Source organism: Polyodon spathula, chromosome 17, assembly GCF_017654505.1.
Source record: "Polyodon spathula isolate WHYD16114869_AA chromosome 17, ASM1765450v1, whole genome shotgun sequence".
Classification (NCBI taxonomy): Eukaryota; Metazoa; Chordata; class Actinopteri; order Acipenseriformes; family Polyodontidae; genus Polyodon; species Polyodon spathula.
In genome coordinates this window covers 6480684-6494872 of record NC_054550.1, presented here as the reverse complement: position 1 = coordinate 6494872, position 14189 = coordinate 6480684, and positions in this window count along the sequence as shown.

The window sequence follows — 14189 nt, the reverse complement described above, 5'->3', positions numbered from 1 at the left end:
TTCTTTTGGCAGTTGTCATGGAGATACACAACAATACCATGTAACAGGATGCTAGCCGAAGCCTCAGATTTTTAAATGATTCAATTTATAATTGTAATGAAAAAAACTGGATGATGGATACAGTGCTTTAAATTGAAAAAAGGCTGTTAACTGGCTCTGTGGTGCCAAGGACACAACGCTTTATGTTAGTCATGGGATACAGTAAATTACTGTAGTTATTAACTTGAAAACATGTGTAAATGGAGAAAAGAAATGTCAAAGTTATCATTAACACCTACTCAATAGATGCATTTTAATAGCTAATTAGTTAAACACCCCCAGGTACTTGAGATGTAATGCCTGGATGAAGGGAGGATTTCTTTTATAATACCATAACAACGTGTGTATTTTGAAAGCGAGCATATTCAGTCTAACATGCAGTAAAAGGCTTTCCATATTGGACAGCTCCTTCCTTAATTGTGTAATGCAAACACTGTTTCCCACTGAAGTTTCAGTAATGGCTCTCTGTGTCTCTTTCTGTAATGATCTATGAATAAGCAAACTGCTTTCTATCTGGGGAAAACATGGAGAACAGGTACTGAATTTACATTATACTGTATTACCAGAATTCTTGAGCTGCCAGCATGTGGATGGAGGATAATAGGTGCATGGAGTGTATCAGAGTCGCAGGGGTCAAGAATAGCATGATGATGTGGCATGTCTGCATAATGTGAATTTATTTTCTTTTATGGTCCAAAAACGGACGTTTCCTATTTAGAATTCCACCCCATCCCTCTAAAAATACAAGTAATATCTTAACTATAAATAAACACATGCATTAAAGTAATTGTAGCTAACAAAATAATTCTGTGAATCTTAGCCATTTTGCACTACCATTAGTTACATATCCCTGAAATAGCACACATGTATTTTCATTTTAAAACCTGATATCGGGTAGTCCTTTAGGTTAAAGGAATCTCTTGGTTGCTATGCTTTGTTCTTGGGTTATCTGTTTGCATCTGCACTCCCTGGGTCATTTCACCTCTTCTGGGTCAAAGCATGTTATGTCAGTCAATAGGGGAAGCAGCTGAGTTATTGACAGGAAAGAAGCCAGTGAAGGAGTTGGGAAAATTTTGAAATGAAAATACATGTGTGCTACTGTATAACATGTGTTTCATTCAAAACTTCACGTTTGATAAGTATGCAATGAGTAGATGTCAGCTCCAATTACTGTAAAATATATATATATATATATATATATATATATATATATATATATATATATATATATATATATATATATATATATATACAGTGCTTTGCAAAAGTATTCAGATAAAATACTTATAAAAGATAAAAGTATAATTGATTTTGAGTTTAAGTGTTTTAAAATAAAATATCGAACAGAACGAAATTTCAATGTACCATTTGTAATTCAGTAATATGAGAGAATTGGTCAGGGGTCTGAATACTTTTGCAAGGCACTGTATATACTCTTTTTGTAATTCATTCATACAGTAATATGTTGCATATCCGACTGTGGTGGGACCAGAGTAAGGGCAGATATGTAAAAATGAATTAATCCTGTTTTAAATACCATTATACACAGCTGTAACAATTACTATGTTCACACAATTATTGTTTTGAGATTCAATAGATTCACATGTATGGCAATCAAGGCACCCTCATTGAACGCAATTGCTGATAGAAATATAAATCGTTATACATGGAAATAGTTTGTTGCACAGTGTCACCTTTCAAAGGTGTAGTGAACCAGGTTCATGTTGTATTTTTTTTTTCCCTCATCTAAAGCAGCCAATTTATAAAGCAAATGTTGGGTTGATTAAAGGCGTGGGCTTTGGCATGTTTTGTTAAAACATTTTTAGGATTTGTTGCTATATTGGGACAAAGCAGTGCTCATAGAGCACACACTGCACTGTAATACAACCTCATTTTACTTGGTCTTTGTTCAGAGAACAAATCCAATTGTAAAAAAAACGAATAAGATGCATTGATCATTCAAGAGGCACTTTGTAATATAGTCCTTGAAAGGCATGCAGGCTCTTGTGGTTGGTGTGTACATTATAATAACCATGATTTCCTGGAGCTGCAGTGCCTTTAAGAATAATCAGCAAGGTATATAGATTGCATTGAAGACTATATAAGCAATGTTTTTGTTAATGGAAAAAAAAAAAAAATCTGTGTTTGCACTTTTGAATTTAAATAGATTTTAAATTGAATGCATTGGATGGTGTTGAAACCTTTAATGTAAACTTGCATCTGGTGCAGTTAACCTATTTATGTAAAACATATAAATAGGATAATTAAAAACAGCGTTACAATTATTACGGAAATTGTTGCAGTCATAGTACAGTATTTGGATGTTAATTTAAAAATTTCTAATTCTGAACCAGGCACACGATGGTTATTTATAAACAACTTTCTTCCCTAGTGAGGGATACTCCCACCTTATTTATAATTGTATTTAACATGTGTACATATAAAACGATATACTTTAATATAACGTGTTTCACCTAGGAAAATATAAGATATTAGATTTACATTTACTACGACTTTTTCATCTGTACAGACCTTTGTGTTTGTGGGGTAATTGACTGGCACATGGACTCATTTTATTTGTTTACCATCGATAAGCCTTAGACTTCTGCCATATGCTTAATATCAGTGTGCGTGGTAAATTGGGAAGGGCAATTCAATTTGAAAACTAGCCTTACTTTAAACCCAATCAATTGTAAAGAAATTATAGCTCGTATTAAAAGTGACATAGACATGTGACCAAATTCTATTGCATTCAACTTTGCAACAGAATATGAAGTGTACATTGGGATTGTAATTTTCTTTGTGATGCAACAACATACTCTCTGTTTGGCCAGGCAGCTCTTTCGTCTTTGTAGATAGCTTAGCATTGTTTGACTAACTGGGCAGCTGCTTAGCATTGAATCATATTCGACCTGGCTTTATCAGCACAATTCTCCAAAAAGGATCAGGCACACGGATCAGAAACACTCACAGGACTAGATCACTAACCCAAGGAGCCAAGAACTTTGAAGTTCTTGCAAAGGCTAGTGAAAAGCCCCAGCTCAAGGCTATACAATCTGTAATGCAGCTGCACTCCTTTTATAAGGGATCCTGTTAGAATGGAGTTCTGTTTACCATGTATTGAGGAAGCATGTCCCTGCCAAACAACATAGGTTTTAATGGGGAATTACTCTGGTTAAAACAGACTCATTTATAAAGCATACTGTTTCATATGTACAGTTTTCCTGTTCCATAGGCATGTAAAACGTAAAAGGCAATGCAATTTAGAAAGATTTAAAAAAAAACATCCGTTTCCAGAATTAAAACATTATCCAAAGCCAGTATTCAAAATTGCAGAATATAGTGCTTGATAAGCCCTGATGTTACAGTTCACTTGCAAATGAAAATACACAAAAGCTATTAAAGATCACAGATTAAAAAAAAAAGAATGCATCACAGTATTTAAAACTGTTTAATGATTAACTTTTACATTGCCCTAGCTTGTCTCATTCGCTTTGTTTTTGCTGTATTTTCGTCAGGTGAAACTGGAGGAAACGCTGTGTAACTGCACAATAAAGACTGATTTGGCATGCGAGAAAAAACAACAAAAAAAACGCAAGCTGTGACAGATAAACAAATACATTGTAACATTGAAGAGATGGGCTTTGTGTGAAGGGTAAGTGTATTAATTTGTTACATATTTATATATATTAATGGGGATTGATTTTATTCTTAATACAATGGTGGTAAAGTGTGACTGACGTGTATCTGGGTAACGGATATCCGAATGCTGACTGTATTTAAAATAAAGGGATACCAGCCTTAACACTGTTGAGGTTTATTTTAGCTGTGCCTAGTCGAAAACATAATTTGATTGTGCATGTAAGATTGCAAGTCTGAATAAACAAGGACAGCAGTAAATAAAGAATAGGTTTGATTTGAAACAGCTGATGGGATATTCTGTAAAAAGCAACTGTTTATTACATTTTAGTTAACTTTGAACGTTATTAAGTGACAAAGGGGGCCTGGGAATTGGAAGCAGCAGGCATTTATTGTGCAATGTAAATGAAAAGTCAAATTAGGCCCGTATTCTAGTGGCTGAAGTCTTTGTGGTGGTGCAGATAAAAGCAGCCTCAATATTGCTCTTTGATGTTGTAGAAACACCATTATGAAGAAAAGATTAGCCTTATTAATGCTACCAGTGTTTTGAGGCATGCTTATAAAATCAAGGATATTAGTGATGTAGCACATGTACAGAACAAAAATTGCTGCAGCTAATAGAGACATAAAACATAAAGCACACTGGATAATTTGAGAAATGGTTTTGCTTCACAGAGTATTACGGCATGCAGCATGTCAAACCTGGAGCAGAACTGTGTATACCACGTTGAAAAAATGTTTACCTCCTGGCAGGTTTTGGACAATGATATCACTGAACTCCAGCTTCATGATTAGCTCCACATGAATTAACACTCTGTTGTATGACTTCAACATCACGGTCCCTTTGAATAATTCCTCCTTACACATAGCCAGCATTTAATTGCAGGGCTTCCAGGGTATGCAAATATGTTGGAAAAAAGAGCCAAACGTTTGCTTGAAAATGCACAGTAGTGGGATATACCAGATCTGAATAAACAAATCTGAAAGATGAGATTAGTAATATCGTAAAAAAAAATAAAAAATAAAAAATGAAACACTATTAGGGTATATTTTGTAATGTTTTGAAAACCAAAAGAACCCATATGTGGGGGAAAAAATGCTAGTTAGTCTACTGTTGCAAACAAATAAAAAGTGTGTATGCTTAAAGCCCTAAACCACAAATACAGAGCACTTCAAAGTGTACAAGGAGGTGTCCAGTATTTTCAGTTGATAAAATTGAAGTTGTCATGCAACTGAAGGTGACGATTTGTTAAAAAAGGTGAAATGTGCCAATTCCGCTCGGAGCCTGACTTCAGAATAAGTCATATAGTCGCAGGCTGGGTGCTGTGCTTTGAATGGAACCCTTTGTGGCGTTTGTTTATCCACTGTGATTGTTTGAATTTTGAATTTCTATGAAAGTGAACTATTCCACTTGTCGTATTTCTTTAAAACTTGTGAAACTGTAATATATTTGACACTAGAGTACGTTTCAGATGGGTATACTGTACCACAAAGAAACTGAAATATAAAGATTTCTTTAGATGTTTATAAGTGATATATTGAAGGTTTTTCACTTATGAGTCATTTGTCAAAATCACAGGTCTGTAGGTATTTCTGTAATGTTACATTAAGCAAAAACAAGGCAAGAAAAGAAGCCAGTAACTTAAAATAAATACAGAGTGACATACAGTAGTGGCAAGCAGGTTTCCAGGGGTAAGGAAGCTTTCACCTCTACCTGCTGCGTAAACAGTCAGGGGAGAAAGCAGTATTAGGTTCTGATTTAAGATTTAGAAAAAATGCACTTGTACTATATACCTAGGGATTATATTTTAAAGAAAGTAGCGCAACTATAGGACACTGCATTTTTAAATTGCATCATGGTGTGGATAGGCTTCAGTTTTTCCTTAATGTTTTGCTTTGTGAAAATGAAAAGGTAGAACATTTTATTTTCAGGTTGTATTTAACTTATTTGCCTGCAACGGTTCAAAAGTCTAAGTCTGCTTGGTTCAGCCAACATGGTTCACAATTTTACAACTAAAATGAACAAACGTTGCTTTGCCCTTCTGCTCCAAACCCCCCCCCAAAAAAAAAAAACCTGGTTATATTAGAGTTCTACGGCATGCATTCTCAATTTAAAATTAAAAAGTACAGAAGATGAATACCAACACGATTCCTGCATTTACAGAAGGCACCTTGAATGCCCTTAACCAGTATGAGTATGAGATAACGATTAGTGCTTCACAAAAGAAAGATCCTTTTTGAATTATTAACAGTTAACTTTGTAGTGGAAGCACTTTATCCCTAAGGACAAACAACCAAATGTTTGCAAAATATAATTAAGTGAAGGCATCTTTAAATGTCATTCCAGCATGTGCCATGTTTCAAATTGTTATGCATCAACAACATTTAACGAGATGGCTAAGGAATCCATTTCCTGCAAGCATGTGATAAGCCACAAATACAGTGAAGCACTTTCATTGATTGCCAAAATAAAGCATTTTGTATGCAAATCGAGGATGGAGTGGCTAAGCTGATGCAGCCTCATGGACAACAAATAATGGCCTTTACAATTAATATTTTTGCATGCTACCCATTGAAAATTTCAGCTTCGATTTAATGGTTAGGAAACATTTACACATGCTTAGAAAAATTAAGGGAAAACGTGGCGTTCCAGCGGATTAAAGCATAAGGAAACAAGTAAATACATGAAAAGACCTCCACAATTTTGTTTCATGTTCTTGCACATTTTGGATTAACTGATAATCTTTTTAACAGGATGGAACATCTTTATAACCTCTGGGAGAAGCCGCAGTGTTGATTGTATTTAATACACTCATTTGCATTTTTGTCCTGTCAAAATGGCTTCCCTTTGGTGTTTACTTGCCCGAGTTCCTTAGCAGGAACACCAGCGCAGAAGATAAAGAAACAGGTTTGAGATTTTCTCCAGAACTAGTGCCAGAATATCTCAATGAGACCCCCAGAAGGTGCCTCAGCTGTGGCTATGAGATTGGGATTTGCCCATTTCTACCACACATGGTAGTGTAAGTAATAACATGTAGTTCATATCACCAGTTGTGCATCACTGCCTATTACAAGTTGTGTTAACATCCTAAGGGCTACACTGCTACATTTGGATCTCAGAGCTTTACCGTTGCCCATTTGTAAGATACAGCAATGAAGTGGCAATCACTTACAGTAAGGGGAGAGTACACCTGCAATTATTTAATGCTTTGAACCATAAACAATGAGTTAACACCATTTAATGTATAGCATGCAGGTGTAATGTCTGAATTGTGAAACACATGGCCAAGCATATGTTTCTTTTCTTTCAAAAATGCCACATTTGTTTTTGTATGCATGTAGTTCTAGAAAGAGACAAATTATAATTTAGTTAAAAGACGTATTTTTATTATTAATGGCTGTTTGTTGACTATTATGATGTAAGAAAGGTACAGCTGTGGCCACATTTTTTGCATCACCTAGAATTTTAGGATTGAGACATTAATAAAAAATAAAAAATGAACATAATTTAAAACTTTTATTTAACATCATGCAATCAAAGAAACTACAAAATGATAACGCAAAAGTCTACTGGAAGCCATAATAGTAGTTTTTTGTTTTTAGAAGTTTTTTGTTAAGTTTATGGAAAACTGCCAAGCGGTATGTAATTAAATATGTTAACGCAATATTATTTAGCAGGTTTATGAAGTAAAATTAGTTAATTCTATAGGGGGGTGTGATGAGTCAAAGGGATTTCGGTCTGTGATTCAGCCTCCCGACAGTAGATGGCATCAAACCAACTCGGGACTTCCCTTACCAAGATCTCGTGACCATGGCAAAAGTCATCTTTTGAGGGGCGGCACCTTGGTGAGGGGCGGAAGTACGAGTATGTAAATTCCAGCCACTGGAGTCAAGTGAAGGATAAGGACACTTGTCAGTTGGGGATTGGTGTTCCACTGACTACAGAGGCGGGACATTACATACTAAAGGGAACGTACTACTGTGTTCGGGGTTGGTCCGAAAAGTAAAATAGGAGGAGTAACGGGTGGAGGGAGAGACTGGTTTGGTGCAGCGGGATTTTTAAAACGAACCAAAAAAAACACTAACATTTCTTTTGTCTTTTTTTGTTTATGTATGGTTCGCCACGAAGACAATTAAAGACGAGTCATCACGGTTTGTTTTGGATTTCACCCCTGCACTCCTTCCCTCACACCATTTTGTTTTCTTTTGTTATTTAATTATTTTGTTGTGTATAGATAATAAAAATAAATTATTTTATTTCTGTACACATAAATTACTGTCTGGAAATTCCATTTAATACACTCTCGCCTCACAGGGGGTGCAAAACTTTTGGCCATAGCTGTAAATTACACATACAGAAATGCTGATGCGACAGGGGTGCTCTGTCACTGTGTGGGTATCCGCTAAGAGACAAGAGAGACACAGAGGGTTTGTAGTTCAAACGCCGCTCAGGCGTCCAGGTTTTATTTATTCACAAGGGCTTGCAGGCAGTTGCGGTGGTTCGTGGCCGCCACTAAGGTACCAGCAATGGTATGCCTAGTGCGGGAGAACATACACAAACACAGTGTACATAATTACAAAAATGCTAAACAAAACACAGCGGGTAAAACAGCTAATAAACCAAAAGGTGGCCAAGCTCGGGCTGAGCGCTGCTCCAACTAAAAAGGAGGACCCGCTTCAGGAACCTTCTGTCTGCACAAACTAAATTAAACTTTGGTGTGACTAAAATTCCCTCAATTAATCCCTACCCTACATTTTATGCAGTTCTCCCAGTTACACATGCAGTGATAATCCTGGTTGGTCCACCCGGTTCACTCTCTCTGGCTATCCACGCAGGCATGAATCTCAACTCTGGTACACAGGTACAGGAACAAACAAAGAAACTGGTTTTTCAGCCTCTTTTTAAAGGCCGGTGACCAGGGTTAATTAATTGTCACCAATTGTTCTTTAATTTTCATTAATTGTTGTTTAATTGACACCTGGCCACTTGCTACACATTGGGTTTCAATTAGGCAGGCAGGGAGGTCTAAGCTCCCAGCCCTGCCATCCAGCACTTTGTTTTAAACCAAACTATATTTTATTTATAAACCCAACCAAAAGTACACTATTTACAGTGGTAGACCTCAGCCCTGCCATGTTTTTTTTTTTTTTTTTTTTTTAGAACATATATTTTGTATGTATGCATCAGGAAAATATTGCCTTTGTCTGGGTTCATCTAAGCTTTCTAAATCAAAACACATTTTGTTTTCATGGTACTTACTAAGATGTTAATAATAGGAAAGTGCATAGCAGTTTGATCCATTCCTGGTTTTATGAGTTTAATAAGACACACCTGAGCTGAGTTACCCGTGCACTGTGACTAATCAAGCTCATAGTAAAAACTGCACTGGGTGACATTCTCGGAATGTAACGATACTTCTCTAGAATATTGCATACCTCTTGGATAATGTGCAGTTCCTGTATGCTACCCTTGCAAACACTCCATGCTATACCGTGTGGGATAATATAACCTGAGTATAATGCATAACTTCCATAACAGACACAACTAGTGCCATGTTTCAAATTGTTATGCATCAACAGCATAACAGTTTGAAACCAGATGTCCTGGTTTAGCTGGGACAGTCCTAGTTTTCCATCAAAGGTCCCAGTGTCTCCACATTTTGCTCAACGTCTTTAAAAAGTCCCAGTTTTCAGCCACTTCATTCGAAAAAACAATTTGTCAAAATAGCGTAAACAACTGCTTTTAGCTTGCAGCACCTGCAGTTGAAACAAAATAAAATAAAAAAAAAACAAGGTACTAGGGTAATCTTATTTTTCTAAAGTCATTAACACAGACGTACATGCTTATTCCTCAGTGCGCCATGCATTTTCATTTAGTTCATATTCAATATGAATCTACAATTGTGTGTAATATGGTATTTAGATTAAAACGGGGTCTAATACTGCCTCGCTGTTTAAACTGTATGCACCTCTGCTCACCTGACATCATGCGATTGTGTCTGCTTTTCATTAGTAAGCTGTGAGTTGGCACCATTCTTTTCACTGGGATAAATAAATCTAAGTTTGTGTCAAGCATTGTAAGTGTCTGATAGAAACTGAAAGGGGATGTCACACTATTTGACAGTGTGTCCTAACAGGTTTGTAGTATAATCGTGTTTGGAGGTTTTAATGTTGAAGACAACATTAAGCTCCCCAAGATTCAAGGTGGGGATGCATCTAAATGAAAGCAGCTGCTTTTCTTGTGTAGAAAATATATCACCAGTAAGCCATTGGCATGTTCTTTATTTCTAAAGCACTGTATATAAGGATGTACTTGGGAATTTCAAAAATAGTTATCAGGATATTGTGAAATCTTAGAAAAGCACAGTTCTATGATTACAAAGTCACAGGATTCACAGATGTGTGTGTAATATATATATATATATATATATATATATATATATATATATATATATATATATATATATATATATATATAAAAAAACTTTATTTTTTTAATTACATTTACAATTAATTAACAACTAACACATTAATATTTTGCTTGAATTAACAGCATCCTTTTTTTATCTCCACGATTACATATCTGTCCCAAAAGTCATTTTCTTTGCGTTTCCATCAAAGCCTGTAACGTCTGTGGTTTTGTACTTCCAAGAGAGCATGTAACATCTGTGGTTAGCTAGATTGCGAATACAGTTTTGTTGTACAATGTTTCTGGATCTGTTCGCAAGTACTAAATGACATCTCTTGTATTTCATCGGTGGGTTTCTGTAAGGTGAGGTTTTGTGCCCTTGTTGCACTGTAGCTCGCTTTATTATTGAACACGATGCTGTCAGTCTTAATGAGAAATATTCCAGTTCACCTTTGTCGTTTACAGAAATACTAGTTTTGAGAAAAGGCAGTGTAGCAACAGAAGTGTTGACACCAGTGTTCTAGGAAAATAAACGATTTAGTATATCATCCAGCAGAATTCCTTTTTTTTATTGTGTTGACTATCTGATCATAAGGTTGCCTGTTTGAATCCCTGCTCTGCTGGTCATGCTGGAATTGGTGGTATATAAGTGTTTAAGTTTTCAAATCCCAGTTGCTCACAGCAGGGGAACGCTTTCCTTGCTGACGGGTTTAGCAACTGGCTTCCCTCTGGGCCAGAGGGGGGGGGGGGGGGTCGATGCATGTTGCCAGCCTTGTCTTGGTGGTGATGATCGGGACGAGGCACGCAGGGACAGAGCTGCCCCATGTAACTGTTATGCATAATATATGATATTGCCTGTGGATGATTACGGGGCACCTTGCTTAAGTTCAGCTCAGCGTGTGAAGCAGATTTGCCAATCAGTGTACCAGAGTTAAAATTTTATTTGAGACCAAAAAAGGGCTGTATTCAGTACAAAATACTGCATACAGTGCTGTTGTGAATACTTTTTCCTACTATTGTATAGTGAAACCAAAATTAAGTGACTATCAAAGGGACTGAACATTGAGGTTCCCTAAGTAGTGTCTAATTCAAGTTGCCTCTGGTGTTTGTTGGCTTGCTGTACAGCAACAATAACTTGACTAGATCAGATTTAAAGACTTTGAACAAATGATTTCTTAACTAGGCTAAGCATAATATTGCTGAAGTTCTTCAAGAAACGTTCATTTTATCATTGCATTTTCTTACTCTTTCAATGCATTGTTATTTTACTCCTTTGAATGTTCCTGTCTGAATCCAGCTCTGAGGTGTACTATACACGCCTCCAGTAGCAATCATTTCATTAGGTAGGATCTCATAATGAGGTATGTCGAAACCCAGTAAACATCTCCTCTGAGCCCCTTGTGAGGTGCCTTTTAGTCTCTTTGAATTGCATCTGCAGTGTGTTTCTCTGTTCCATTCAATAGGCTGACATGTGAGTGTTTTGTCATTCTCAAAAGCTAACACATGGAAAACATACAGGTAAAGTATAAAGTGTTTAACTCTCTGTCCCAATGGACTGCTTCTAATAATAATAATAATAATAATAATAATAATAATAATAATAATAATACAGCATTAAATGAATAGGGGACACTTTCCTTCATTCCACTCAAGTAAGCTTTATTATTATTATATTATTATTATTATTATTATTATTATTATTATTAAGACATTTAAAGAAATTATCCCACAAATGTTACCTGTCATAAAATTTGCAATGCACTGTAGATTAGCATACTAGTGAAAGTTTTCAGATTGCATGCCTTATTTTTAGGTAGTCTGTAACTATTTCATAGGTCATTTCACTTCGTGTCTGGTTAATAACAGGGAATAGGTGTTAAAGGGGTGCAGACAATTTCAGGAGAAGTAACCTGCAGTGCTGTAAGTTTTACTATCGAGGCCCAGTCTTAGATTGTATCTTCTAAAAGCTGGCAGACAGTCTTCAGACAGGTCAGAAATATTAAATGTCTTATATTTGCTAGCAGGGTTTACCTTTCCAACAAATCAAAGTGCTGTTTCTTTTTGAAAATATGTCTCTCTTAGTCCGTCGCCTCCAGCATACAATCCCAGATATTTCCGACTAAGAGGATAATGTTCCTTGAAACAATCTTGCTGTGCACACAGAATGGTGTCAATACACAGGCATGTTTAGAACAAACACTGCAGCTTTTATCTCTGTAAAACAAATCCATAAAGTCTTTACTTCAAGCAGAGAAAAAAGCACACTGTGGTGTTTTGCTGTTTCAACTTATGTCTGTAGATATCTGTTTGTAGATATTGGAGCACAGGGGAAAAAAAAGGCAATGACAGTTACAATTAAATAGACAAGTTTAATAAATAAGAAAGCCTCAAAACTAAGGGGGAGGTTAACACTGTAAATCACCCCATTGATTGTTCTCATGGATATATTAAGACAGTCTTTTGCTCCCCTCATCATTGTGAGAATAAATACATACCTTCGAATGACCCAACAAGTATCGCTTGTTATAAAAGCATTCCTAGAAACATACATTCAAGCAATAAAATGTATAAGAACAGTATGTTCACAGCACTGTACAGTAGTATAATTGCCATCTGTATACACAATGGCAGTACTACAGAGAAAGCTATAGTCAACCACTGCTTAATAAAAAGAAAAAATCATCTCAAGGAGTTTGAAGTTTATTTTGACAGTCATACCAACACACAGGCAGACAGATAAGCCATTTTCAGAAATGCTTAACTTCATTTAAACCCTGGTCACCCAAGGGCGAAAGGCAATGGCTTACTCAGCCACCCAGAACCTGGGAAAATTATTTTGACCTTTTCATTTATCAGATAATCGCTCAAAATGATCTGCTTCGGCTGGTGAATAAATAGTGTTGGCAACATTTTATTATTTTATGGCTGGGGGGGGGGGGGGGGGGGGATCCTTTATTGCATGTTTACAGCAATTGTTAAAGTTGTGTGCGCAAATACAGCATTAAATTATATAGATTTAGAGAGAGGATTAATTACTACAGTGGCTAAAATCCCAATCTCTGAGGTGTTATTGTATTCTGTACAGTACAATACGATTTTCACTGCAGCAGAGTGGTATTTTTAAAAGAAAATTGCTCTTAAAATGAAAGTCAAATTAAAATGATTATTTGTAGTGGACAATGAGCGCTTGCTGTGTTGTGAACACTTTGGGGGGGGGGGGGTGTCAATCCCTAAAACATTATTGGTCTTCAATATATTCCTCATAGAGTGCTTCCTTTGCGTTCCTTCACTAAAACGGTCTTTAAGAAAACCAGGTAGATATTCGCTTTGAAGTTTCTCTTCCCTTCTTCCTCTGTAGGAATTGTTCTCTTGAGACAAGATTAAAAAAAGGTAGCTGGAGAACAGAGAGAAAATATATTAATGTTTTCATTGTTAACTCGCTTCAAATTCAGTAAAGCTGTACTCACATCAAAATGTTGGCAGACAATAACTGCATGCTCACCAAAGGAAAAAGATACCAATTTGTATTCAGTCTTTACTGTATAAAATGACTACCTTTACCTTCCCTTAATGACCCTACAGGATTAAATCACTTAGACCATCTGTCTACAGAGACAACTTTTAAGATAATTTGAGCAATATTTTAAACTGTATTTTTGCTCTTTGTTTCACAGGTTAGACAAAAAGAAATGTAATGCAAATGGAATCCCTAACATGTGTTCTGTTGCATGTCTGACTTCAAGGGCTTAGATGCTCCGTTGTTAACAGCTTCTGTATCCAAGAAAATCGCTATAATGTGGGCCTTTCTGGAGTCTAGACTTCAGCCCATTTTCCCCAAACAAATCAGAGGTGGTAATCATTGAAGCATGGCCATGTATCCCACCAGAACAATTTAAAAACCTTGCAGACTTGTCAGATATACTCAGGGCCATCTTGGCTGTCCTGTGCCTGTTTGAGAGAATTATGGCAACTACTGTAGCTATGTTTTTTCAAACCACTGCATATTTCTTGAGAAAATGCTCATGACGTGATGCAGTACATGCTTTAAGGGCAGCAAAAAAGGTTGAAGTTGAAATATTTTGATATATTCATTTGTTTATTT